Genomic DNA, 27867 nt, shown 5'->3' with positions numbered 1-27867 from the left:
GAGATGGGGTTTTGTTATGTTGGCCAGGCTGGTCTTGAACTCCTGACCTTAGGTGATCCACCCAACTTGTCTTCCCAAAGTGCTGGGATTATAGGTGTGAGCCACCGCGCCCAGTCACTCTCTAATATTTTAATACTATGTGGCAAATACACTAGTAAGAGTAATGATGATAATTGATATAGTCTGAGCACTTATTACAAACCAGGTGCCATGTGAAATGCTCTACAGGCATTGTATTATTTAAACCTATCAACCCTATGAGCACTACACCATTATTTCCATATTATAGATGAGAAAATTAAGGCTTCCAAAGGTCAGATAACTCATCTGGGATCACTCAGCTACAAGCTGAAGAGCCAAGATTTAAACCTATAACATCTGAGTCTAGAGCTCATACAGTTAATGCCTCCATCTGCAGCTTACTCTAATTAAAGGCAGAGGAAAACACAAAGGAGAATGATCAACTCTTCCCAAAGAGCTCAAGGATGGCTTGAGAGATGATATGAGTTGACTCTTGATAAATTAAAAGGAGTTTACAGGATAGGGAAGGAGAGAAGAACATTTCAGGTGGAGAGAGAAGCATGAATAAAGCCAGCGTCTATTTGGAGCACTAGTCAGTGTGGGTACCCCAACACATAAATGCACACACTCATTCACAACTACATGTATATGCACACATGTACACACTCACATGTGCACATATTATCACACATTCTTACACACATATGTACTTATTACACACACACTTAACACATCAGCCAGGTCCATGCACATGTACACATATGTGCACACACTTACAAAGTTAGCACACACAGGCCAGGTGCGGTGGCTCACACCTGTAAACCTAGCACTTTAAGAGGCTGAGGCGGGTGGATCATTTGAGGTCAGGAGTTCGAGACCAGCCTGGCCAACATGGTAAAACCCCGTCTGTACTAAAAATACAAAAATTAACCGGGTGGCAGTGGCGTGCACCTGTAATCCCAGCTACTTGGGAGGCTGAGGCAGGAGAATTGCTTGAGCCTGGGAGGCAGAGGTTGCGGTGAGCCAAGATCATGCCACTGCACTCCAGCCTGGGTGAGAGAGTGAAACCCTGTCTCAAAAGAAAAAAAAAAGTAAGCACACACACTTTACCTGCTCTGTGAGATGTCTGCCTGAGGGGTATATTCAATCCCATTCATCATCTTTTCCAGTCTTCAACTCCAGTGGTCCAATAATAGTAAGTGTTGTCCTTCGCTGAATGTCTCTGTTCTTCAGGAATTGTCCTGTGTGCTCTCCATACACTATCTCTAATGCTCACAAGGAAAGACAGGTGTGTGGTTCCATTACACAGATGTGGTTATAGGGCCTCAGGACAGGCTCAGGATCTTCCCAGAGGCAACATAGTTCACCAGTGGCTTTAAACTTACCAGGCCCATCTGTTTCTAGTCTGAGCTCTTTAAGCCAGTGGTCACCAACCTTTTTGGCACTGGGGACCATTTTCATGGAAGACAATTTTTCCACAGACTGGAGGTGCAGGGGAGGGTTTGGGGATGATTCAAGCACATTCCATTTATTTTGCACTTAATTTATATTATGATTACATTGTAATATGTAATGAAATAGTTATACAACTCACCATAATGTAGAATCAGTGGGAGCCCTGAGCTTGTTTTCCTGTAACTAGATGGTCTCATCTGAGGGTGATGGAAGACAGTGACAGATCATCAGGCATTAGATTCTCATAAGGAGCATGCAACCTCGATCCCTCACATGCACAGTTCACAATAGGGTTCATGGTCCTGTGAGAATCTAATGCCATGGCTAATCTGACAGGAGGTGGAGCTCAGGCGGTAATGCAAGCAATGGGGAGTGGCCGTAAGTAGAGATGAAGCTTCACCAGCTGCTCACGTCCTGCTGTACAATCTTTTTCCCAACAGGCCACAGACTGGGGGTTGGGGACCTCTTCTTTAAGCCACCAAACTGCGTCTGCAAATATCAATGCCCCTAGAGCAGACTTTGTCCCAGAAGGGACTGGTCAAGCCCATGTGGTCTGGAAAGCAATGGGCTACAGCTGGGACCCACAGTGATGGCCCACACTGAGGCAGCCCTTTCTCCCTTCAAGCTGAGGTGCCTGTGAATGATTGCCAAGATGTGGAAGCTTCACTGAGAGGAATAAGAGTGCTTCATATCACTGTGGTGACAACTTCCATCAGTGCAGAAGTTTGGTGTTCAGACTTACTTTAAAGAATGAGGAAACTGAGGTGCTGGCCAACAGTTAACGGACTGGACAGAGACTTGGAGAGAATCCTTATGAGGCCTGATTCCGGGTACATGTCCTTCCCGCTGACTGCACTGCCTCCCAGTTCCTACAGGGCTGCTTCGAAATCTTCACCATGAGTATGTCGTATTAATTAATTTGCATGAGAAAATATGTAGCGTTTTAATAATTTGCATGTACGAATTTGTTTTGTTTCTTTGCACATGCTCTAGTTTCCAGGAATGCACAAAGCGGAGTGAGTGTGGTGGGATCCCACCTTAACAGATGGCCTAGTTGTAGCCCAGAGAGATTAGCTAAAGCAAGAAGCTTAGAATAACATCTTGAAGACCAGATTCAAGATCTCCTTTGTCCCAGATCTGGCCCTGCCATGTTAGTATAATTTTTTCTCCATGTTATTTCCTCAAAAGAGCGTTCTTCCTTCTTCCCTCACTTTCTGAGTTTCACACCTCAGATCTGTATGCTTCTGAATGGCTATTTTCCTTCTAACTGTATCCCTTTCTTGATTTTCCCACTTCATACCGAGCTGATTTATAGGCCAGAGTCGTCCCTTGGGCTGGACAGAAAAATAGCAAGGAGACAGATTAATGATCCCCTCAGCATTGCTCAGGAAAATGCCAGCACAGGCGCGAGACTGTGGCTCCGCAGAAGGTGGGAAGCCAGCATCCACCCCCTGCGAGCGATTATGTTGCCATCTCAAGCCAACACCTGGTTTGGAGGGAGGGAGAAAGGATTGGGAGTCCTCCCCCATCTACTCCAACCATTGCTTTCCTTTTGTTAAGGTAGAATGAAGAGCCTGGGGGCAATGAGGTGAGGAAAGAAAGAGAGGTAAGTACAAAAGGATTCCCCAGAGAATTTGTACCCCAAAGATGACATGGATTCAAGTTTCTGGATTAAAAAGAATCCTTTTCTGCATTGCTCTCCCTTCAGAAGCACAACACATAATGAATCCATACCCACATCCGTACACATCTTTATACACATGTGCACATACTCACATTTTGCTATATACATATTTACATGCAAAGCCATGTGTTCATGGCCTTGAACCCTCCCGGACTTTAGCACAGGGCCTGCTAAAGTCACAGGTTAAAAGGGAAGAAAGACGTTGAAACCTTTGCAGCTCTGGGTCCCCAGCACGCAGTCCCAACTCCCTCTAAAACCCTGGTGGGCTAGAATGGCTCCCCCCTTTCCTCCTTTTCTAATTATGACAGGCCCCAGGGGGCCAGAGCAAAGAGAGGGGAAGGCTGAGTGAGGACTGCAAGTGGGAAAGGAGGGCAGAGAAGGGAGGGAGGGAACCAAGGAGCTGAAACAGACATTTAGTTCTGGGGAAAAACAAGTGCATGGCCAGGCATGTGGCCAGACCACATGAAGAGTGGTCACCCCTCACTTTCCCCGCTTCCTCAGGGAGATGAACCCATGAGAGGTCCAGGACCAGTGCAATGGAAAAGGGAAAGAACCTTCAGGCCTGAGTTTTAATAGCAGGCTGATTTGTCTCCATGCTACAGTCAGGTTTAATGTCAGGCATTCTGCTGGTCCCTCTGTGAAGCTAGGAGATACCAAGAGTTTTTATCATTACTTTACATGAAGAGGACCCTGAGTTGTTAGAACCACTTGACTAAAGTCATGGCATGCAGGTCTCTTTGCCCCTAGTCCAATGCACATTTCACTGTTCTGATAGAGAAGGACTGGCTTCCCCTTCTATTCTTGGGGTTAGGCTACATCAACAATAACCTCTTGCAAGTGAACAGAGACGTACAAAATAGTTCCTCATCATTTACAAAACTAAATTCATGGGCATTTTATCTAAATTCATATATATGTATACAATCTAAGTCTAGATCTATATAGTGTTTTAATTGAGATGGGGGTCTCACTGTGTTGTCAGGCTGGTCTTGAACTTCTGGGCTCAAGCAGTCCTCCTGCCATGACCTCCCAAAGTAATTCAACACATTTTTATTGAGCATCGCAATACGCGTCAGGCACTATGATGAGTGCTGGGGAGGAAGGAATGGATAAATCCAATCCTGGCCTCCCTGAGCTCATGGCCAAGTAGAGAAAGTTAAACAGAAGATGATAAAGCCTTGTTATTTCATGCATGATCCTAGGAACCTGTTAGGGAAAAAAACCATGGGAAGAAGAAAACCTTCTGCTCACTTGTCAGCCAAAAAGAAGAGGATAATCCCAGAGCCGAGGAATTCTCCATGACATCTACTTCCGTCTTTGTCAGCAGCTCTTGGTTAATCCAGTTCCCCAGGCTTCTTCTCCTCCCCAAGACTTAGAATTAAGTTAAAATGTCAGGTCCTCTCCAGATGATAGAATTTCTTCTCTTCCCAGATCTGTTTTGTGTGGTCATGAAGACTGCCCAGCCAAAGATTTGGAAACAGCAACTATTCCAATTATGTAAAATGTGATTAAAGGAAGTGTCATGGCCCTTCACATGAGCCTTTCACTTAATTCTTGCCTTGCAACCCTGGCTTGGGCTGACAAGCATAATAGATCTACTTGATACATCTTGTGCTAAAATAAAATGTCTACTCAAAAGTGCTTAGAATCCCTCTAGGCTGGAGTTGCCTAATGATGTCATTACTCCACAGGGCCTGGCGTTATTTTTAGGATGGCCATTTCCTCCCATATTAAGGCTTATTAGGATTTTTTTTTTTTTTTTTCTGTAGTACTCTACCCAAACAATAGAGGTCACACACAGAGAGATGAGGCCTGGTCTGAGCCTGGGCAGTTCACTTACCCTTTCTGTACAGCTGAGCTCCAAGTAAGGCCATTTGAAGCTGAAGGAAGCTTTTCTTGAGTGGTGGGAGATCAAACCAAGGTCAAAGTCTGTCTGGGTCAGGCTTGCATCAATATAGCCAGCATGCCCATAGTGCAATGACCAGGTTTATGCCATCCATCATCCACTCCCACTGACCTCTTATCCCTTTATACGGCACAACTACCCATCAGTTTAGGACACCTCCAGCCCAGCTCAAATCATGGGGCAAAAATAGCCTAGCAAATGTTCTATCATCCACAAGACAAAGTCTCTGATTCCAAGGTAAGGCAACCTCTACTATGCGGGGAAAAACAGTGATTGATTTTTACCAGCATAGGCTTTGCAATCAGATGGATATAGGTTCAAATCCTAGGTTTGCCATTTAATGGCTGTGTCCTCTGAGGAAAGTTTCTTAATATCTCTGAGCTTCATTTTCTTCATCACTAAAAGGAAAACAATACTACCAACCTCACAAGACTGTTACAGAACAAGTAAGAAAATAGATGCCAAGCACTTAGAGACCCCAACACAATGAAAACATTTATTAAATGCAACTGCTGTTATTATTTATCATCATCTCTATTATTACCATAAATCAACAAAACACAATTTTGGAATCCAAAAACCTCTGAATACTAAAAGATTTTTCATAACTCATTTCGCAGCAAAACCTGACCTGACCTGAATTTCTTTGTAGGCTTCATTTATCCCACTTAAGATAAATATTTGTTACAGAAATCTGAATAGTTTTTGCTCAGAAGTTATTGCCCCAAACTCTGCTGTAGTTGTTACATAATATACACTAACTGCACCATATTACCTTTTTTTATTTTTTATTTTTTGAGAGTCTCACTCTGTCACCCAGGCTGGAGCGCAGTGGTGTGATCTCGGCTCACTGCAACCTCCGCCTCCCGGGTTCAAGCGATTCTCCTGCCTCAGCCTCTCAAGTAGCTGGGATTACAGGTGTTTGCCACTACCTTCGGCTAATTTTCCTATTTTTAGTAGAGACGGGATTTCGTTGTATTGTCCAGGCTGTTCTCAAACTCCTGCCCTCAAGTGTTACTCACACCTCAGCCTTCCAAAGTACTGGGATTACAGGCATGAGCCACCATGCCCAGCCCATATTACTTTTTTAAAATCTGAAAAATTCTGAATTCTTAAACATATCGGGTCCTAAGAAAGTTTGTTAAAGGTTGGTCAGCATTCCTCTTTAAGCCAGATGCAGGGCCCAAACCACTGCTGTTCCTTCCTACCTAGGAATATACAAAAAGGGTTCATTCCCTCCTGGCTGTGAGGCAGTTGCCCATCTCCACAACAAATCATAAAGACTCCCAACCCCCAGGTAGCAAAATTAGCCCCTTTTGCCATTCAGAGACTCAATTTCTTACTACACCTAGGTAGTTGATTCTTGGCAAATCTGGACAGAAAGTTGGGCAACAAAAGCAATTCAAGGCCAGGTGCGGTGGCTCATGCCTGTAATCCCAGCACTTTCGGAGGCTGAGGCGGGGGGCTCACTTGAGGTCAAGAGTTCGAGACCAACCTAGCCAACATGGTGAAACTCTGTCTCTATCAAAAATACAAAAATTAGCTGGGCTTGGGGGCGGGTGCCTGTAATCCCAAGTACTCGAGAGGCTGAGGCAGGAGAATTCCTTGAACCCGGCAGGCAGAGGTTGCGGTGAGCTAAGACCGTACCACTGCACTCCAGCCTGGGTGACAGAGTAAGACTCCATCTTAAATATATATATACACACAGCTCCTGAATAAGTAACACTTCTATTTGCTGAGCACCTATTATGTGCCATGCCCTTTACATACACCCTGAACCTCACAACAATAATGAAGAAAGTACTGTTATTCCCCACTTTATAATTTTTTTTTTTTTTTCCAGAGGTGGAGGTGGTTGGGAAGAAAAGGTTTCACTATATTGCTAAGGCTGGACTCAAACTCTTGGACTCAAGTGATCCTCCCACCTCAGCTTCCCAAGTAACTGAGACTACAGGCACGAGCCACCTGACTCAGCCCCACTCCAGAGATTTGTAAACAGGAACATAGAAATGATGGGAACTAAAATTCCAGTCTGATTTCAAAACTACTGCTTTTTCCTCTGTAGCATTGCTTGCTGACTCTCATAAAACCATAGAAAAAATACAAAAAGGGAAAGCTTATTTACATTTATTTTAGTCCCATTGTCTATTATATTTGAAGCATGTGGTATTATCTCTTTTAAGACTCAGGCCCTACATAGGGATCAATTTGCAAGTCTGGGAGAAGGTCACTTTGTCAGGTGCCAAATATTCTCTAAGTGCTAGTGTTCTCAGAAGATGACATTGACCTTTATTACTCAGTCACCTCTCCCCTTAATCCTTCCTCAATCTCTTGCAACTTGATTTGTGGGAGGAGTTTTAGAACCGCAGTGGTGGTGGAGGTGGTTGTGTTTGGGGGCGTATTTTGTAGCTGTGTGCCTAGTTCGGTCCGATGAGATCATTTGAGTATAAAGGTAAGGAAAGGAGATCTGTTAACCTTGGCCCCGGACCCACTGGTGAATGTTCAGTGTTATGCTCCTCCAGCACACGACATGCTAAGCCAGGCACAAGGCTCTATCCAGGACAACCCACCTTCCCTCGACCCAAAAGGAAAAATCAAAGGCAGCAAAAAGATCAAAAAGCAAGTGTCCAAAACCAGAAAGAGCAACTCTCCCTCCCTTGTGACACCCGATGAGACAAAGACCGTGAAGTAAAGGTGTCATGCAGCCCTCAGATTAATCTACACTATGCAGAAATGGTCAGAGTCCTCCTTTCCCCTATAATAGGATGCCCAGGAAGCCTCACAATGAATGCTTTTCGTCAACAAGATAGCAAGAACTCAGCCTGGCTGGCGGTGCATTGTTTATCGGCTACCTAGGGCTTTGGATTATGAAAAGATGTCTGAAAGAGACTTTGTTATCTCATTGTACTTCTGCAAGTCACCACTCAGTTCCGTGAGCAGCATTGCTCTTCTTAGAATTCCTGACTTTTGATTTGAGGATGTGATTGTTCGTTAGACTGATAATAGTAGGCTTGAAACCCAAGGGTAGAAAGCCAGGCCTGTGGTTGCCTGCAAAATGGAGGTGCAGCTGGGGCTTCTGACAGGCCCCGGTGAATTCCAGGCAGCCTGCCAGGTGGCATGGCTGTCAGTGATCCATGAGGTCGCCAAGGTATGAATCAGCGTTGGCGGCATCCATGGTTGCATCCATAATATAGATGGTTCATGTAGCATGTCACAGGCCAATGAGAAAGTGACTTGTCTTGGAGGTTTTTTTCTTTTTTTTTTTTTAATCCCAGTAGCAAAGAAAGCAATCATCCAAGAAATGGAGAGTATGAAACAGAGCTCTATCCAGGTGGGATCCTCCTGCGGCTCTGAAGTGTGGCCACGGAGCAACTTATATGCTGGCCACTGTGTCCCATATTATCCAGGAACTGTGATCTCCTTCTTGGCCATAGATATCTAAGCCCATTTGCCTGCTCTACTTTCTCAGTAACAACTCACAGACAAAGTAAAGATTAGAAGAGACCTTAGAGATTGTCTCATCTAATACCCACATTTTACAGATGGAGAAACTGACCAGAGAGGATGTGAATTTCCCAAGGTCACAGAGTACGCCATGAGAAGACAAGACGGGAGTCATCTCTCCTGATTCCCAGTGCTTTCCTTACTACTCCTCACTCAGAAACAAAGGCCCCCAAATTTTCTAATCCTGCAAAAGAAACATGTATATAAGAAAATGTAACTTAAAATGAAAAGATGTTCTAGAATGCTGATGACAATAGCTGAGGACTACTGACTTGAATATAGAGCTAGCTTGACACTAACAAAATCAAGTGCTGTGGGCGAATGAATATGATGATAATAGACAAGTCTACATAATATATTTTTCATGAGCAAATGAGAGGATATGAAATATATATTATGGATGATGGTGTTAACATCACGTTTATTTACTCTGCAGCAATCTGATTCTCCGAGCATTACAGTTTCTCTACAACCAAAATGGCTATGATTCTCTGAATCTTGAAGTTGGCCCCAAACTTCCACAAATGCACCTGAGGGTCTGTCCTCACCATCACCGTCACTGCCACACACCCCACACCCACACCCATTGAAAGATGACTTCAAAAGAGAGGTCTGGGCCAGGCGTGGTGGCTCACGCCTGTAACCTCAGCACTTTGGGAGGCCAAGGCGTGCAGATCGCTTGAGTCTAGGAGTTTGATAACAGCCCAGGGAACATGGGAAAACCTCGTCTCTACAAAAAATAGAAGAATTAGCCAGGAGCTAAGGTAGCCTCCTTACCTGGAGGATCACTTGAGCCCAGGAGGCAAAGGTTGCCATGAGCTAAAATTGTGCCACTGTACCCCAGCGTTGGCAACAAAGCAAGACCTGTCAAAAAATAAAATGAAATAAATAAAACAGGTCTGTATTTTTAACAAACTGGTGAACCAGTAAAGAATCCTCTCCCTGCTGCCCCTCATCGTGTGCTGTCACTGATTCTTAGCTGGTTGCCACTTTGCTGTGGTATCCTTCCCAAAGCACCTCCCCTCCCTCCCTGCCATAACTGTATTCACACAGTCAAGTCAGCCAGCGTTTTTAGAGCCCTGCATATAGCACAGCCCAGGGCTGAACACCAGAGAGTTCCTCGGGGATTCCACACACCCTTCAACTCAGGGAGAAGCAGAGGCCACCCCCCATTCTTTCAGTGAAGCCCTGCCTGCATCCCGGAGGTCTCTGCCAGTGGTGGTGGCAGCTCCCTGTGAGGGCGTCCCTCTCTCCACGTCTGGCACTGAGGAAGGCAAAGTTAGACTGACAACAACACTAACAAAGATTAATTCCTGTGTCTGATGAGAGTTAATTTCTCTGATTAGAGGACTCTCAAAAATGTGCAGTGACTAAATCTTGACTGGAAATTTTCAAATGGCAGAACGGCTGGGCAAAGAGCCCCAGTCACACACCAGTGACTTAGAGGGTCTCCCTGAGACCAGGAAGAGTATCAGTAAGACAGGTAAGTGAGATAAACTCATGAGGGCAGGTCACTCTGGCCAGCTAGCTCTTTATGCATTTATCCATTTCATTCCACTTATTATTTGTTGTGTATTTTCCTTTACAGAGCTTCTCGCAAGATCTGGTCTGAAACCAGACCAAAAAGTATTCAGAAAGATAGGAGGAGAGGTGGGGAAGGCCCATCCACCTGGAGAAACATTATCTGTTCTGATGGAAATTGGCAACTAATACCCCTCCTCCAGAAACGTGCTTTGTGTCGTGAAAGAGAAAGAAGATGATGGAAAGTGGAGATGAACCACTTCTAGACTGCTTTCTGACGAAGGGCATGTGCATGCCTGTAGAACAGGTGGAAAAGACTGTCTAGAGGCAGTGGATATTCAGAATGATACTCCTCTGTGGTCAGAGGGAAAACGGGAGGTGGCTGGGGAGAAAGACTGCGAGCCCGGAAGGCAGACAGACTTGGACTGGAACCCTGGCTCTATCACTCATATCTTTGTGGACCTGAAAAAGACACCTACTTATGAGAGGCACAATTACATCACCTAGAAAGTGAAAATCATTCCCATCTATGTTGATTTTCAGCATATAGAACTTGCAAAAGAGTCTGGCAATCGGGGTCCTCCTTCCTCCATGCCTTTCCTCACCTCTGGGGCCTAACAAGAAAAAGTTCTTCTGGCTTCTCTTTGGGGAGATATGGAAGGCTGTGAAGTCTCATACTTGTACAGGTGGGGGACCGAAGGAGGAGCTACTTTTCCTTTTCTCTCACATCATCCTTTCCCTTCACTTCCCAACTCACTTTTTGTCCTACCCGTCGGTCATCCATCTCATAAATGTGTATTAAGCACTCACCAAGGGCCTGGAGCTGTCCATAATGAGGTGCTCCAGGTCCTTTTAGTAGTTGACCCCCCTCCAAACTCATTTATCAATTCCATAAACGTTTATTGGGGGTCTATTTTGTGCCAGGCACCAAGCTATGTCCCAGCGATAGGGAGACAGGGTTTCTCTCCTATGGCATCCACAGTCTACTAATGAAAAAGAAGCTGGCTTTGGTCAGAGATAGTTTGTTCCTTGGGGTTCAGGATATGAGTGCCCAGCGCTCCCCTCCTAAACTGGGCTAGTCCAGATGTAAAGCTGCAGTCAGCACACTGCTAATGGGGCTTTGAAAGTCTCTGCTTTATTAGGGCAGTCAGGAAAGCCGATTTCAGCTGCAAATGCCTTCATTGCCTCCCCAGCAGAAATGGCTAATACCTGCTTTCTGGGACGTGCTCATCAAAAGGAGACTCTCAAAGCCCCATTAGCAGTGTGCTGACGCTGGCTGTACATCCTGAAAGGGCAAAGTCCAGCCGAGTGAAAGGAATCCAGCCTATTTGTCAACACTAGAATGAGTCAGAGCTCCCCACCGCCCACCCTCCACCCCCCCAACACCCCCCCCGCCCACCTCCACCCCCTCAACCCCCCCCGCCCCCACCCCATCCACCTTCCCAGCCCACCACCCCCTCTTACTTCCTCCCTCTTACCTAGTCCACAGGGTCAGAATTACAATTTCTCAGCAGGGGGCCCTGCAGTCCTATAACCCACACACTCCCCCTCCTTCCTCTGGCTCACCATCTCCTCTTCCTGCCATTCTCAATTTATCCCACAAGCCTGCAGATGCCTAAACAAGCATAGAACTATGTGCCCAGGACTTTCCACTCTGCCCTCACCTGAACTCCACCACCAGAAGCTTGGGCTCTGCCGTCACCATTGCCTTAAGTGGTCACCCAGGCTCCTAGAATCTGGGGAAGGGTCTAGCCCAACTACTACCCAACAGAGGAATTTCTCCCACGGCACCAACAACATATGGGCATTTGGTCTCCTCAGAGTGAAGATGGTTATTACCATAGAGCCTTGGAAACAGACCCACCTGGGGGCCCAGCCCGGCGTACAAGCTGTGGGACCTCGCTAGTTCACATTAGGCTGAAAGAAAGTTGCTGGGAACCCCAAGAAGATGATCTCCCCTGAGATTTTTACCTGACAGCTGCCCCCAATCCCAGCCCTTATATAACCTAATCTCAACTTCTGCAATCATCCAGTCTCATGTTTAAAAGATGCCCAGTACCAAGAAATACTGGCCTCGTCTTCTACTTGGGCCCCCCCCCGCAAGAAAAAAGGACAGGACAGGAAATGAGATTCTCTCAATTTTGTTTACTGTCTCATTATTCAATAGACAAGCAGGGTGAAGTGGACCTCGAAGGAACAGGAGTCATTAGAGAGTCTCATAACAAAAATAATGTTTTGACCACACTGAGAACGTCCTGCTATGCTGTAGGCATGTGTTAGCCTCTGGATATACAAGGCTGAATAACAAACTTGACCCCTTACATTGAGGACTCATGGCTTAGGGGTGAAGACAGACATAAATAAAAATTATATGTGGTCTAACACTTGCCTTCTTAGCCATCTGAACAAACAGCTTTGTTTTATCCCTGATCTTACTTGTGCTGGCCATTGTTGACTGCTACCTCTTTCTTGAAATTCTCTACTGAGCTTCTGGTTTCACTTTCTCCTGAGTCATCTTTACTTCTGAGACCACTCCTGAGTCTCCTTCATTGCATCTTCTTCCTCTGCTTGCCCTTTAAATATTGGTATCCGCTAAAGAATCCATTTTTTCCTTCTTTGCTACTCAATTTGCAGCTTACATTCTCTCTGCAAAATATCTTTTGCTCCTAAATACAGACAGCTCCCAAACCCCTACCTCCTACCTAGACTTTTTCTAAATGGCATCTCCAGAACATATATTTGTTGGAAAAACACTTCTTTGGTATGCCATGTACCAATAATAATCTAGGTGCTTTACAAATATTAACCCTCATTTATTCTTTTTTCTTTTCTTTTCTTTTTAATTTTTTTTGAGATGGAGTCTTGCTCTGTTGCCCAGTCTGGAATGCAGTGGCACAATCTCTGCTCACTGCAAGCTCCACCTTCTGGTTTCTCGCCGTTCTACTGCCTCAGCCTCCCGAGTAGCTGGGACTACAGGTGCCCACCCCCACACCCAGCTAATTTTTTGTATTTTTAGTAGAGATGGGGTTTCACCATGTTAGCCAGGATGGTCTCAATCTCCTGACCTTGTGACCCACTCGCCTTGGCCTCCCGAAGTGCTGGAATTACAAGCGTGAGCCACTGTGTCCAGCTGTCATTTACTCTTAACAACATAACAACTCCATGAGGTGGATGCCATTATTATCCTCATCTTAAAATCAGGAAATGGGGGCATAGAGGGGTTACTTAACACAAGATCACACAGCTTATGAACAGTAGGGGTAAGTTCTAAACATGCATGGTCTGCCTCTAGAGGCTACCGTGCCACATTACCTCTCCACTTGTATAAATTACAGGAATACGACACCTATTTTGGCAAATATGAACTTGGCTACTTTCTCCCCCAGTCTCCTCTTCCATCTATATAATTCAACTTTCCACTTTGGTTAATAGCATCCTCATCAACTCAGTTTCAAAGAAAGAAAACACCTGGTACATAAAAAATTTTCAGTGAAGGCTTCTGTATTGAGTTAAACTGTTCTAAATGGAATTGAATTGAAGTGTGGAACTCAGCATGGGAACTTCCATTGGAGAACTGGGGAAGATTTTAGAGAAGAGGTGACATGTGAGGTGAGAAGGCTGTAGTACTTTATATAGAACCTTGCATTTTAGCGTTGTGCGGGGATAAGAGATCAGGCAGTTCAATATGCTCATGTCACAAATGGTAAATCTCAGGTAGGTAAGAGGAACCTGGGATGTGAACAAGTCTAGACTCCAGTGGGGGAGGAGCAATAGCTCTTTAATATTCATGGCTTGTCTATAGACTGGTGGGACCAGTGGTATTGGCAGTACATGGAGGCTTGTTCTGAGACTCTCCCATAGACCTACTGAATCAGAAACTGCATGTTAATGAGACCTCCAGGTAATTTTTCTGCACATTAAAGTTTGAGAAGTATTGGTCTAAGACTGTTTTTATAATGGGCAAGGGGATCAGATTATCTAGCCAAGCTTCATAGCATCCTAATGATTTTATTTCCTCTGGAACACCTCTAACTTTTTGGAAATACACCTCTCCCCTCACCTGCACGCCATGGAGATTAAAATCAATAAATATGATTGCATGCATGCATTCTCTACTGTGTAGAGAAGGCTTTATCCTGAACAGCTCAAAGGAGACACAGTTATTAATGATGTTGGTAAATGTTCAGCAGTTGATTTTGGTGGGAAGTGGGAGAGAAAGAAAGAGAATGGTTTCATCTGTGGTGTTAACCTAACCCCCAAGCATTTATGGTTAATGAGGACACCGGGCCTGCTATTAGTCACAGGTACTAGGAAGGCAGTGAAAAAAAATTGTTAGAACAAACTGATTTGATTAACATGGTCCAGGTGGGTGTTGGTTAAAATCCTAGAATCTGGAAGTACTGGGATGATCTAGGCCTCAGAGTACTAAAGGGACCTAGATGAAAATTAGAGGTGATGGAAACTTGGCCAGTGCACTAAGTACAAAGGAAGCCAAGATCTTGAGGCTTGGACTGGCCTTGAGAATGGATGCTGGTTCGATGGAAGGCATGACAGGCTGGGTAGGACCAACGATGGATGGTGGCAAACAAGGTCAGGAATCAAGGGAAAGTAGAAAAGCACAGGCTCTGTGTAAATAAGAAGGAAATAGTTAATTAGAATAAAACTAACTTTAGCCACAGCTGCTGTGGCTGAGGGCCATTTGCTGGTTGGACTCAGGATGCAACCATACAGGAAAGAGCTGCTAATGGAAGGGGGAAGTCTTCCAGGCAGCTCTTCACCCAAAAGTTACTCTTTTCCTGTCTAAACCCATGGAAGACGATAAAACCCCTTCTGCAACAGCTGGGAAAGACATTCACAGACATCCACAGACATTCTGTAGAGTGATTTTATTGCAGAAGGCATTCATAGAACAGGTTTACATTGGAAGGGAATTGTACGTCGTGAAATTCCTGCATTTGCATGAATATGTGTGATAGCAAATAGCCGAAATAGCTAAAGTAGAAGAAACAGGGAGACATCTGTATACTCTAGAGTGAACAGTTGGAGGCAGACTACAGTTCTGCAGTTGGCCTATCAGCTCTACTGCAAGGAAGTGACGGGTCCAAATTACACTGGCAGGAGCTGCAGAAGGAGACTTGTGGTCAGTGCTGATCCAGCAGGACAGCAAGAGGGTTCAGAGAATATCAGACCAAACTGGCTAAGGGGACAGGACCCAACCAGAGTTCTACAGGTCTCCTAGATGCAGCAGTTAACTATAAATAAACCATATTGTTCATTCCAGGAAGTCAGGTAAGTCTTGAACTAATCCATCTTGTTGCTCTCCCTGTAGAGTTTAGAGTCAAGAATCCACTCAAGTATTAACAAGCAGATGGGTATGATCTCAGAGACAGAAGGTCAAGGAGGCAGCACCCTTAGAGATGGTGCCTGTCCTTTCCTTCTCTTCCTCTCCCGCTCTCATCTCTAACCTCCTTTCTTTTCTTTTCTTTTTTTCCTCATTTTTTCTCCTTTTTCTTGGCCTTCTTCTGACTCTTCTGGCTATAAAATGAAACAAAGTTTGCATTTTATTATTTACTACAGAGAATTTTGTGTTTCCTGGTTTGGGTTTAGAAAATGCACTAGTGGAATAGCTTTATTTATTTATACATTGAAATAGACTAAATTAACTGGATTTTATGTTTTATGTGCCTACCCACACTGCCTTTGCCCTAAAAGATGGCACTTTCAATGCCAAAATGGCATCCACGTGGGTCTGTTACTAACATAGCATTTGCAAAGGCTGTTTACAGAGAAATAGTGTTGTAGTTGCCTATTGAGCTTGCCTAGTAATCCCAGCCCTTCAGAGGGTAACACAAAACCTCTTATCGAACACAATGGACTGGGGACAGAGCCAGGACACAAAGACAGACAGTCATGTAGTGATTTGACTGTGTCCACTGATTCTGGGGATATCTCTGTTTGAAGGTCACATAATTCCTACCTGCTCACCTCTTAAATCATCTGCTTCTGTCTGCAGGTGGTGACAGAGACTCCAGAAAACTAAAATAGTCATCTTTCAAGGTTAACAAGGAGCTGCTTAGAAGCCTCAGCATGACTGCCCATAGCCAATTCACAGGGAGCTGTCGCTGCTCCCCCGAGGAAGGGTTTCGGTTAATGAAGAGATGGGGCTGGGGTGGCTGCCTATGGAGAAGAGCCAGCTGTTTGGCTTCCTATGTTGGAGCCCTACGCTGAAGGCAAAGGGAGTGGGCTGCTGCCATTCCCCCAAGCAGAACAGACCGCAATGGTCCCTGTGAGATGTCTGCAACCAGGGAAAACTTGCTGCAGTCTGGGGCTCATTCAGTGAAATCCATTGTCCTCTCCCCATGAGAGGGGTTCTCAATTAAATTTCTCCTGAGGTCCTTTTTCTCCCATAGTGATCTATTTCTTGCTAGGTTTTTTTAATTTCTCAGATACTGCAAGGTTGACTCAAATAAATACTATAATTCTAGTTTAGGGTCCGACTTACGCAATGCCCTTTACTGAACATAATACTCAGTTTTCTTATTTGTAAAATGAGAGAGTAGGCAAATACAAAAGAGCAGCACAATAACTCAGTCCTACAAAAATACTGTCAGGAATTTTTTTTTTATGAGAGCTAATAGACTAATGAAAAATAAAAGGGTTTTTCTCCAGATTCTCCCATAGCCTTTCCTCCTTCAAGATGAGTGCAAGAAGAAGAGAAGAGATCACTACCTGGGGCAGGTGACATCATGCTAATCAATAGTGGAGAGAGAACAGAACTTTGCAACTCGTTTTACTTCTACCTTGTCTACCAAGAAGACTAATCTTCAATCTTGGAAGAATAGAACAAACTCAGGAATAGACAAGCTCATGATGGGTGGAGAGATAATAAAAGAATACCTGTAAATGAGCTCGAGTCTTAAAGCCTAGACAAATTGCATCCCAGAAAGGTAAAACTGTGGAACTACAATCTGTAATCTTGGAGAAATAGTGAAAAAGACGAGGTATCCAGTCACTGGAGATGTGCACATCTGTCCCCATTTTTGAAGAGAGGTAAAAGCTGCATTCTGGAGACTATAACTTGGTAAGTATCATATCAACCCTCCACAAAATTTTAGATTGCACTATTAGGTGGGTGCAGTGGTGCACACCTATAGTCCCAGCTATTTGGGAAGATGAGACCAGGAATATCACTTGAGCCCGAGAGTTTGAGTCCAGCCTGGGCAACATACCAAGACCCTATCTCTTAAAATAGAAAACAGCCAGGTACAGTGACGCACACCTGTGATCTCTACTTTAGGAGGCCGAGACGGGATCTCCTTTCCAACTCAAGAGCTCAGGAGTTCAAGACCAGCCTAGGCGCATGGAGAAACCTCATCTTTACAAAAATACCAAAACAAGTTAGCCAGGCATGGTGGTACGTATCTGTAGTCCCAGCTACTTGGAAGGCTGAAGTGGGAAGACCCTTGAACCTGGGAGGTTGAGGCTGCAGATAGCCGAGATCACACCATTGTACTCCAGCCCGGGTGACAGAATGAGACCCTGCCAAAAAAAAGAGAAAAATCAAAGATTGCTGCATTAAAGAGACGGTTGCAGACATTTAGTAAAGAAAACAGGAATCATCAGAAGCTGGCCTGGGTTCATTAACACAAAGTCATTACAGGAATAGTTCTAATATAAGGTCAAGTTGGGAGCAAAAAACAGCAGGATAGTTTTGAATCCTGGGAGTCTGTGTTTATTTATTTATTTATTTATTTATAAGCCTTGACTAGAATACAAACTCCATAAGAGCAGGAATTTGAGGGAGGAGTGTTTTTTGTTTACTTTTGCACCTAGAACTATACCTGACGCATGGAAGACACTCAGTAAGTAGGAGGTTGCAGTGAGCTGAGATGGTGCCACTGCACTCCAGCCTGGGTGACAGAGTGAGACGCTGTCTCAAAAAAACAAAGAAGGAGAAGTAGCAAAAGTTAACTGTGACTATCTCTAGGTGGTTTGATACTGGGCAGTTTTAATTTTCTTCATAATAATTCATATTAAAAATGCCTATATTTTCCACATTTTCTATTAATGAGCATAGGTTACTCACAAAATCATAGCATAATCACAAAAATAAAATAACCTTTGACTTACTCATGACAAATTAGCCTAATTTTCTTCTTTTTGGAAGTATTACCAGACTGGTAGACTAAGGGAATGTGGATTTCCATGAGAGATTTCCCAAAAACTGTCATGTTATCCTTTGACCCAGATGGAGGGCCATGAGTCCAGTTAAGGGTTATGGCTCAGCTAGGTGAATTTGTTGAATGACTGCACACCAGTTCTGTCATGCATCGATAACAGTGGGGATACGTCCTGAGAAATGGGTTATTAGATGATTATGTCATTATGCGAACATCACAGAGTCAACTTACACAAACCTGGGTGATATAACCTACTACATACCTAGGTTATAGGGTTTAGCCTATTTCTCCTAAGCTACAAACCCGTACGGCATGTTACTGTACTGAATACTGTGGGCAATTGTAACACATTGATAAGTATTTGTATACGTAAATATACCTAAACATAGAAAAGGTACAATAAATATATGAGATTATAGTCTCATGGGACCACTGTCACACATGGGGTCCATGGTCGACCAAAACATTGCTGCACAGCTCATGACTGCAGTGTAGGTGAAAGGATCAATGCCAATTACAAGGAAGATTTCTAATGTTGCAATACAGAGATCTGTCACATTCACCATGTTCTTCGGAGGCTTGGATGAAGATAAAGAAGGCCTGCCCACTTACATTGTAGGCAACACATAGCAGGGAAACCTAGCTGATACGCTGCTGGGCAAGATTCAGATAAAAAAATCTCAACCTCTGTAACTCCTTTAACTTTATTGGCTCAGAACCAATAAAGTTAAACTTGATAGGCCTTATATTCCACTTCCAAAAAGTCAATAGCCCAAGTAGTGAAAGAGAAAGACCTACTTAAGGATTGTTGTGTGAAAAAAGACCCAATCATTTTAGACAGCCTACAGCTCCTGAGAAGTCAACAGAGTGATGTGGCTGCTTAAAGAGCTAATGCAACCTTGGATCACATTACTAGAGCTCTCATATCTGGAATTGTGGTTGATTCCAGATTTATCATTCTATGACAGCATTATCCAAAGTGCCTTTTGGAATATTTCATGTTAAGTGGATGGTCAAATATATTTGGGAATTGTATTATAGCGAGCTTCTCTTATGGAGATACACAGTATATATTAGCAAACTAAATATTCTGAGAAGTCCTGCAATAAAGAAACCTGTTTATTTGAACTCAGGTCTGCCTAAATCATTTTACCAGGAAATGTTTTTTGTTGTTTTGTTTTGCTTTGCTTTGCTTTTGTATAACATTCATTGACAGAGCACATTTGGGGAAATGCTGATGTACCATAAGCTACCCTAAGCGTGAATATATCACTCTATCTTTGTGCTCTTCAGCAAATAGCACAGTGCAGGGCACAGGACAGGTCCTCAGCACATGCTTGTTGAATGAATGAATATGAATGTACCAGAATACTTCAGTATTGTAAAGTCTCCACATCCCATCATGCAGAAGGTGCACAGGCAGCTGGAACATATCCAAAGGAGAGCCAACAGAATGGAGGGTTTGGAATGCTGATTATCTAAGAGAGGCTTTGCTTGGAAATGGAGAAGACGTTGGTCAGAACAAAGGCCTGGTTAGCCTGGGGTTCTTGGGGGCGAGATGGGCTTGACTGAGCCTGGCTGGAGTTTGGAAATGAGACATACTCTCCAGGAAACAAGAGGACATCACAAGCTACTAGTAAAGTCCCAAGGCCAAGCATGGGTAAAAGAATACAGTTAGGAGTCCCAGGGTCTTGGAGCACCCTGCTGGGTGACAGACCCCTGAGAGACCAGCTATTCCAGAGATTCCCTACCCTGTCTCCACACATTAACCTCTGCCTAGTTTTTCAAAATACCATTATCGGGACTTCTTCCTGGACCACATAGATCATAATCTCTGGTGCTATTGCCCTGGTAATGGCAGGGCTGGGACCAGGGCAAAGCGAGCCTGGCTCCTAGGGGAGCTAATGTAAGGAGACAGTCACTCTCGGGGCCCTCCCAGTGCAGGGTTGGCACCAGAGAGAGATGCACTTTACATTTTGCATGCTAGGCGCCTTTCACTTCTCATCCCAGTTCCAGCTCTGGGCACTGGCACTCTGTAAAGTTGCCCCCTGGTGATTCTTAGATGGGGCTAGATTTTAAATCCACCAATGCATTAAAACTCATTCCATTTGCTGGCTAGAAAACAAGGAATCCAAGGCCATGCAGGAAGTTCATGTCAAAGACAGGACCAGAAAGGACCAGTGGAATCTGGCAGCAGGCAAGGGGCCAAGGAGAAGGCAGGCAGAAGAACTTGGCATCAACTGCTGGGGACTCACCTACAGGGACAGAGGTTTGGCTCTACTCCTAGGGAGGCCTTGTGAGGTAAGACAGGGCCCCAGTCCAAGGTAATGGATCCCAGGCAGGAAGACAAAATGGAAATCTGGGAGTTAGAGAATAAATACAGTCATAGGGGCTAGACTACATGACTTGGTCCTCATGACCAGATGTGGCCCAGTGATGGGGTTGGAAGTATTGACCAGGGGTGCCTGCAATTCAGGGCCCTCAATGTTCCTTCCCATGGTCCCAGAGACTGTGCAGAGCTGAGCCAGCAGGACAGGGCTCCACAGCGTGGTAGGAAACATGGGCGGTTCTCCATCTTGGGGAAGCTCAATGGCCATCTTCCAACATTCAAATGGAAATCATATAGAAAAGGAATCAGAGTTACTTGAAAGGGTTTCAAAAAACAGAACTCACACCAATAAGAGAAATGGCTGGCAGGGTGTTCAGCAGTCCCATGGATATGTTTTTTCTTCAACAGTGTTTGGACAGAACAGACCCAGGGACTCCCTCTCTTCTAGCCTCCGAGCATCCTCCAATCTCCTCTTCACTTGCAAACTCCAGGATCATCTTCTCGGCTATCTCCTGCTTCTGGGATCAGCTCACACAGTTGTTGTGGTTAGCTCCTTCTTGCCAACCAATGAGGAGCTCCAAGATTCATCAGAATTATTCCACTGACGTGGAGGCAGCCGCCAACCTCCTGGTCAATTTGCATTGGTGAGCCTCCTCCACCCACTCTCGCTAGGCTTCTGTTTCCATCATGATGATGTGGCTCTGGAAGCTGTGGGACTCTTCTATGAATTGGCCAAGGAGAAGTGCAGGGCTCTGAGCATCTCTTGAAGATACAAAACGAGTGTGGCAGCAGTGCTCTATTCCAGGACATCCATAAGTCACCTTACGATGAGTAGGGTAAAACCCTGGATGCCATGGGAGCCGCCATGGCCTTGGAGAAGAAGCTGAACCAGGCTCTTTTAGATCTTCATGCCCTGGGTTCTGCCCACACAGACCTCCATATCTTGACTTCCTGGAGAGCGACTTCCTCAATGAGGAAGTGAAACTCATCAAGAAGGTGGACAACCACCTGACCAACTTTGATAGGCTGGCTGGCCCCCCAGGCCAGGCTGGGCAAATTCCTCTTCCAAAGGCTCACCCTCAAGCATGACTAGGAGCCTACTGAGCCCAACAACTTCTGAAGGATCCCCCTCATAGTGTCAGGGCTTCTGCCTGAGCCTCTCCCTCCAGCCTCTAGGCAGCTTTTTAACCACCTTGGAGCTTCTTCTCAAGCCTTGGACCAAATGGAAACAAAACTTTTTGCAGTAAAAAGAGAAAGAGAGAGAGGACAACTTTGTCCCAACATTAGGCATTTCTACTAGCTGGCAATTTCGAAAACTGGAATAAGGCAATGCTTGTAACCTGTCCAGATGTGTAAGGAGGTTTGAAGACAGATGTCTCCACTGGAGAAGTGACCACTTTCTATTATATAAAATTTTTTTTGTGACCGGGTTCCACACTGTTGCCCAGGTTGAGTGCAGTGGCACCATCATGGCTCACTGCAGCCTCGACCTCCCAGGCTTAAGTGATCCTCCTGCCTCAGCCTTCCAAGTAGCTGGGACCACAGGTGAGTGCCACCATGTCTGGCTAATTTTTATCTTTGTAGAGACAGGGTCTTGTTATGTTGCCCAGGCTAGTCTCAAACTCCTGGACTCAAGGGATCCTCCTGTGTTGGCCTCCCAAAATGCTGGGATTTATAGGTGTGAGTCACTGCACCCAGCCTCCACTTCATATTAAACGACTGCTGTTGTCTTTCAACTCAAAGATCCTGAATTCCTTGTCTTTTTTGTTTTCTTACCTCAAGGAGCTCCTCTCTGGTTCTCCAAAATGCTCTATCCGGGTATTCAAGATGGTAAGGAAGACCACAGGGACATTTGCATATAATTAGATTATGAAAGACTGAGGTTTGAATAAACTGTGCAGACTATTTACAGACAATTTTCAGGTTAAAATTACATCACGGCTCCCCTTACAGTCATCATCCTTTGATTTCTCTCTTCTGTTTCTCCTCCTGCACCTATTTACATTGACCCAGATCAAATCTAATCAAATCAGCTAGCATTTGTGGAGGGCTTACTGTGAGCCAGGCACTGCGCTAGATGCAGATGCTTACCTCGGAAGCCCACTCAGAGAAGGCTGGGCTCAAAGAGTCAGGGTTGGGGAGCATAAGGAACACCACGGCCTGGGATGAATTCTCCAAGGCCACAAATGCTCACTCCCCATTCAAGCAGGCCCAGTGTAGAGAATAAAGATAGCAAATTCCCTGGATACACTCCCTAGAATTGTCGCTTCAATGCTCAGATCAAAAGCCAAGACTGGGCAGGATCCTGGGAATTCCAGGATGTGTGCACATGGCTTCCACGACAGTACAAAAGGCAAAGTTCTCAGGCCAAGGAAGACAGCCGTTGGTTCCTGTGTAGACAGGGTGGGTCATGCTGAGCCAGGAGGAGAGACACAGATAAGCCCTGCCTGCCTCAGGGCCCTTGTCCATGCTGTTCCTTTGACACTGAAGGGCTTTTCATGTCCCCCCTGCCTCCTCATCCCAGCCCCACAGAGTCCCTTCTTCTTGCTTCTAAAGGACAGCTTAAAACTCCCTTCCTTCAGAAAGCATTCCCAGATCCACCAGAGGAAGTTGGGCACCTTTCCGTAGCATCTTCAGGCTTTCCTGTGTAACATTTTTCATAACTATAACCAATAACTGTTTGTGCAATTGCTTTCTCTCTAGACTACAAGTTCCTTAGGAGCAGGGAACTTGAATGAATAAATGAATGAATGCCATAAGTCATAAAAAGAAGAAAAAGGTAACTGGAAGCAGGAGAAGCAGAAACTAAGGCACCAAAGATAGAGGTTTGGCTGGAGCAAACAGAAAACCAGACGGGCAGAGCCAAGGGTCAGGTACAGACCAGGTACAGAAGCAGCAAGGTAAGACTGTGAAGACAAGGCTTGCAAATGTGGGATTTCAACAGCGTCCCCTTGAGGTGAGGTGTGGGGCTCCTTTCCTGGGCATGGGGCAAGCTTTAGAGAGGAGGACTCCCACTAGAGCTCCCGTGGTTTCCAGCACAAACAAGATAACCTTCCTACGGCAGAATGAACCACCCAATATAAATGAGGCTGTACATGGGTTTACGGGACATCTGTCCTCAGACCACAGGGACCTGAGATCCCTACTTAGCAAGGTTGCCATGTCTCACTTACAGCTGCCCTGATCTTCTGTCTGGTTTGTTTTTTTTGTTATTGTTTGTTTGTTGTTTGTTGTTTTTTGTTTTTGTTTGTTTCTTTTTTTTTGGCTTCGTTCTCCCTCCCCCACTCCCCAGGCTCTCCCCAACCCCCCGCCTGCAACTATAGCTAAGGGAACTCCATTAGCTTCTATCTCCATTACCTGGTCATCTGATTATCTGATACCCTGGGTTTTCTTGGTTATTCAGTTGAGAACTCTGGGGGAACTTAAAAGATGGAAGAAGGATGGTGTGTCCCAAGTTGAAGGCAGAGTCCTATCTTACAACACAGCTGGGTGTGGTCTGATTAATTGCATTACACCAGGAAAGACAGCAGGGGTTCTGAGATCAGGAATTAGACATCTACTCAGGTGTGGCAAGCCCCAAGGGGAGAGCAGAGCCATCAATCCAGGGGCCACATGAGAGTTGGGACCAGATATTAGCTCTGGGGCTTCAGCAGGAAATATTAGGGGTCACCAGCTAGGTAGACGGGCAGAGATGCACATAAGAAATAAGTCAAATACAGGCAACACACAGAAGTCCCAGCAGGCAGGAAGACACCTTTGGGAATGTCTGTTTATAGGAAGCAAGCTAAAAGGACAAGATATAATCCCCGAGGAGACCGGAGGCCAGGGCAGGACACTTGTCTGAGAAATGAATGTCCTCAGATTCTGAGGGTCTGAGTAGAAGGAAAATAACCAAGGAAGGACTTAGGGACAAAGGCATATGTCAGACGATTCACTTGTCAGACTGAGGCACAAGATTAGGGACAAGAAGCAAGCCGCCAGGGTGACAAGACCAAATCAACACAGTTGGACTGCAGCAGCTTAAATTCTTCCTGCCTGAAGTCAGAATTGATCCTAGAGCCTGGGGCAGAGCTGAGCCTGCAGATCTGGCAGCCAAGTAGATTCAGCTCAGGGAGAAGAGAGGCGCAAAGCCTGGGAACCAGGTAAAGCCTGACAGATGGAACACAAATGATGCCCAGTTCTGCTCCAGCTGTTTTTGATAGCCTGACTTCTTGCTCATAGGTTCAGGAAGGATGAAGAATGGGCTGACATGGCCTTGGAGAGCAGCTGCTTTTTGCGAGGAGTGGGAGAGAGGAGGTGTGTGGATGCAGATTTGCAGAGCACTCTGAGTGTCTTGAGGGGGCATGGGTATCTTATCAACTGAGAGGAGAACCGTAATTCAAATGGAGAAGAGGGGCTTCAGTCCTCCATTTGCAATAAGAATATGGCCCCTCCAAGAAGACTGGGAGTGAGCATATGAAATCACTTTATATGTGGTCTCTTTTCTTACTCTGTGTATTTGCTTGGTTTCTCTCTTCCTCATGAGAAAAAGAGCAAGGGCTTTTTCTATCTTGTTCGCCTCTGTATCCTCAATGTTTGTAATAGTTGGAACCCAATAAGTATTGGTTGAGTAAATGAATGCATACATGCATGAAGGAATCAATGAAGTGACGCATGGTTCTGCAGTTATCATGCAGGCTACTTCTCAGGACTCATGAAAGAAGATCTTGCTCCACGTTGCCTGGGAGATGCCTGGACCCCAATCACCCTCACAGGTCCAGGAGTGCTGGTCTCTACAACAAACCCATCTACTGACTCTTTAACTGAGGAGAGTAAAGCCCAAACCAAGGTTAGGCTCCCACGTCCACATGTCTTCAGACTGCGTCCTCCCTGGCAAGTTTGAGTTGGGACTGTCCATGTGTGTTTGTGAGAATCTGAAACAGCTGAGGAGAGAGACCTTGACCAACTGGGAAGGACTGGCAATTCATGGATATCCACATCCAGGCGACATGCAGGATGTGCTGGCATTCGGGATCCTGGGTGAGGAACCCAGGAACAATTCATTACGTCACGCAGCTCTGGCAGGGGAAGTCACCACTTTAAGTGAAATGTTCCAAGAAAAGCAAAAAGTAACAAGAACAAAACAGAAAATCAGGGTTAGTGATGGAAATTCATTGATTTCTCTTGTGGGTGTAAATTACAAATGGGTTGGAAAGACAGTAGGTAGTAGTACTGGAAGCTGTTATGGGGAAGCACAGCTCTGGCAGAGCTTCACTTGTTGGCTGAGTACCTACTGTGGTCCAGCACTGTATCGGGTGCTAAAGATATTATCATGAACAAGGGAGACTCAGTGTTTGGAGAGTACAGACACTAAAAGGGCAAACACTAAGATAAGAACTTTAATAGTTCCGTGGACACACAAAGCAGGAGCACTTATCTCAACCTGACAGAGTGAAGCGAGGGCAAGGAAGGCTTCCTAGAAGAAATGACATCCGGGTTGAGAGCTAAATAAGCAAAGAGGGAGGGGAGAGAATTCGAAAGCGGGGGAAGGAATAATGTGGCCCACAACCCGGAGCTAAAAGAAAGCACGGAGCATTTAGGAAACTACAGGGACTTCAGCCTGGTTGGGGTGTGAAAGAGAGAGTGGTGAGAAGTGAGCAGTGAGTGGAGCCTTGATCACGAAGAACCTCCTAAATCAGCTCAAGAAATTTAGATTTCTCACTTTGTCAATGTTGGGATGGGAATGAGGGAAGGTGGGAAGCAGTAATTGAAGGGTTTTAAGAAGGGGAGTATGTTCTGGAATAATCTCTATTTCCCCATTGATTCCTTGTGTGTGTGTGTGTGTGTGTGCGCGCGCGCGCGCGCGCGTGTGAGCGAGTCTTGTTCTGTTGCCAGGGCTGGAGTGCTGGAGTGCAGTGGTGTGATCTTGGCTCACTGCAATCTCCACCTCCCAGATTCAAGTGATTCTCCTGCTTCAGTCTCCCAAGTAGCTGGGATTACAGGTGCCCACCACCACAACTGGCTAATTTTTGTATTTTTATAGAGACAAGTTTTCACCATGTTGGCCAGGCTGGTCTTGAACTCCTGACCTAAGGTGATGCACCTGTCATGGTCCTCCCAAGGTGCTGGGATTACAGGCGTGAGCCACTACACCCAACCCCAACCCCATGGATTCTTCCCACAGAAGGGGGGATCTTTCTGTTTCACCAAGGTGTTCCTAAATCCTCCTCGGGACACTGTGTCCCACTGTCCACATTCCCTGGCACAGTGTCTGACACATAATGGATTCTCAGCACACAGATGTTGCCCCTTGCATGAAGATCATGGTATGATTTAACCGGCCTAAAGGACATGTTGGCTGCTCTCCTCTCCTCGTGTTGGAGGGATAGGGAGAGAAGGAGCCCAAACATATGGGGCAACCAGAGGGAAGCAGTGAAGCCAGAAAGTGGTCCCAGCCTGCAGCAGAGAGTGTGATATACTCGACAGAGCCATATTTTTCTCCTAGGCAGACAGGTAGATGCCATCTCCCAGCGTCCCTGAGAGTAAGTGTCACCAGGTGACTGAGTTCCGAACAATGAAATGGGGGCAAAAGAGATGTACTCCTCTTATAGGTCTGGCCCATGAAATCTCTCCTGGCTGGGTGCGGTGGCCCATGCCTGTAATCCCAGAACTTTGGGAGGCCAAGGTGGGCAGATCACAAAGTCAGGACGTGGTGTTATGTGCTTGTAATCCCAGCTACTCGGGAGGCTGAGGCAGGAGAATTGCTTGAACCCAGGAGGCAGAGGTTGCAGTGAGCTGAGATTGTGCCACCACACTCCAGCCCGGGTGACAGAGCAAGACTTCGTCTCTGAAAAAAAAAATTCTCTTGTATAATCCCAGATCTCCTTTCTCCTCTTCCAGATGAATGAAGAGGAGTCTGAGGGTCTGGAGAGGGGTAGACCACAAGATGGACAAGGCTTTTGTCCCCGAATGGCCACATGCAAAGCCACAAGACTAGGACCAGCTTCACTAAAATATAATGTGAGTGACTAATCGACTTCTGTTGCTGAGCCACTGACTGAGTTGTAAGGGTTTATCTGCTGTAGCAGATAGCCCTGTTTATTCTAACAGTTATAGCCGTCCCTCGATATACGTGGGAGATTGGTTCCAGGACCCCTGGGTATACTCAAGGCCACACATGCTCAAGTCTACCAGTCAGCTCTGCAGAACTACCTGTAGGAAAACCCAGCGTTCCGTACACGCAGGTTTCACATCTCAGGAATACTCTTTGTATTGAAAAAAAAAAAAT

At 45.4% G+C, this 27867-nt stretch overlaps 1 pseudogene; it reads left to right on the top strand.

The window, feature by feature from the left end:
- Window positions 1-21167: 21167 nt before the first annotated feature.
- On the top strand, window positions 21168-21693 carry LOC100423215 (ferritin light chain-like; annotated as a pseudogene).
- Window positions 21694-27867: the final 6174 nt, after the last annotated feature.

Source organism: Macaca mulatta, chromosome 14 (assembly GCF_049350105.2).
Source record: "Macaca mulatta isolate MMU2019108-1 chromosome 14, T2T-MMU8v2.0, whole genome shotgun sequence".
Classification (NCBI taxonomy): domain Eukaryota; kingdom Metazoa; phylum Chordata; class Mammalia; order Primates; family Cercopithecidae; genus Macaca; species Macaca mulatta.
This window is presented reverse-complemented; position numbering and strand designations above follow the sequence as displayed.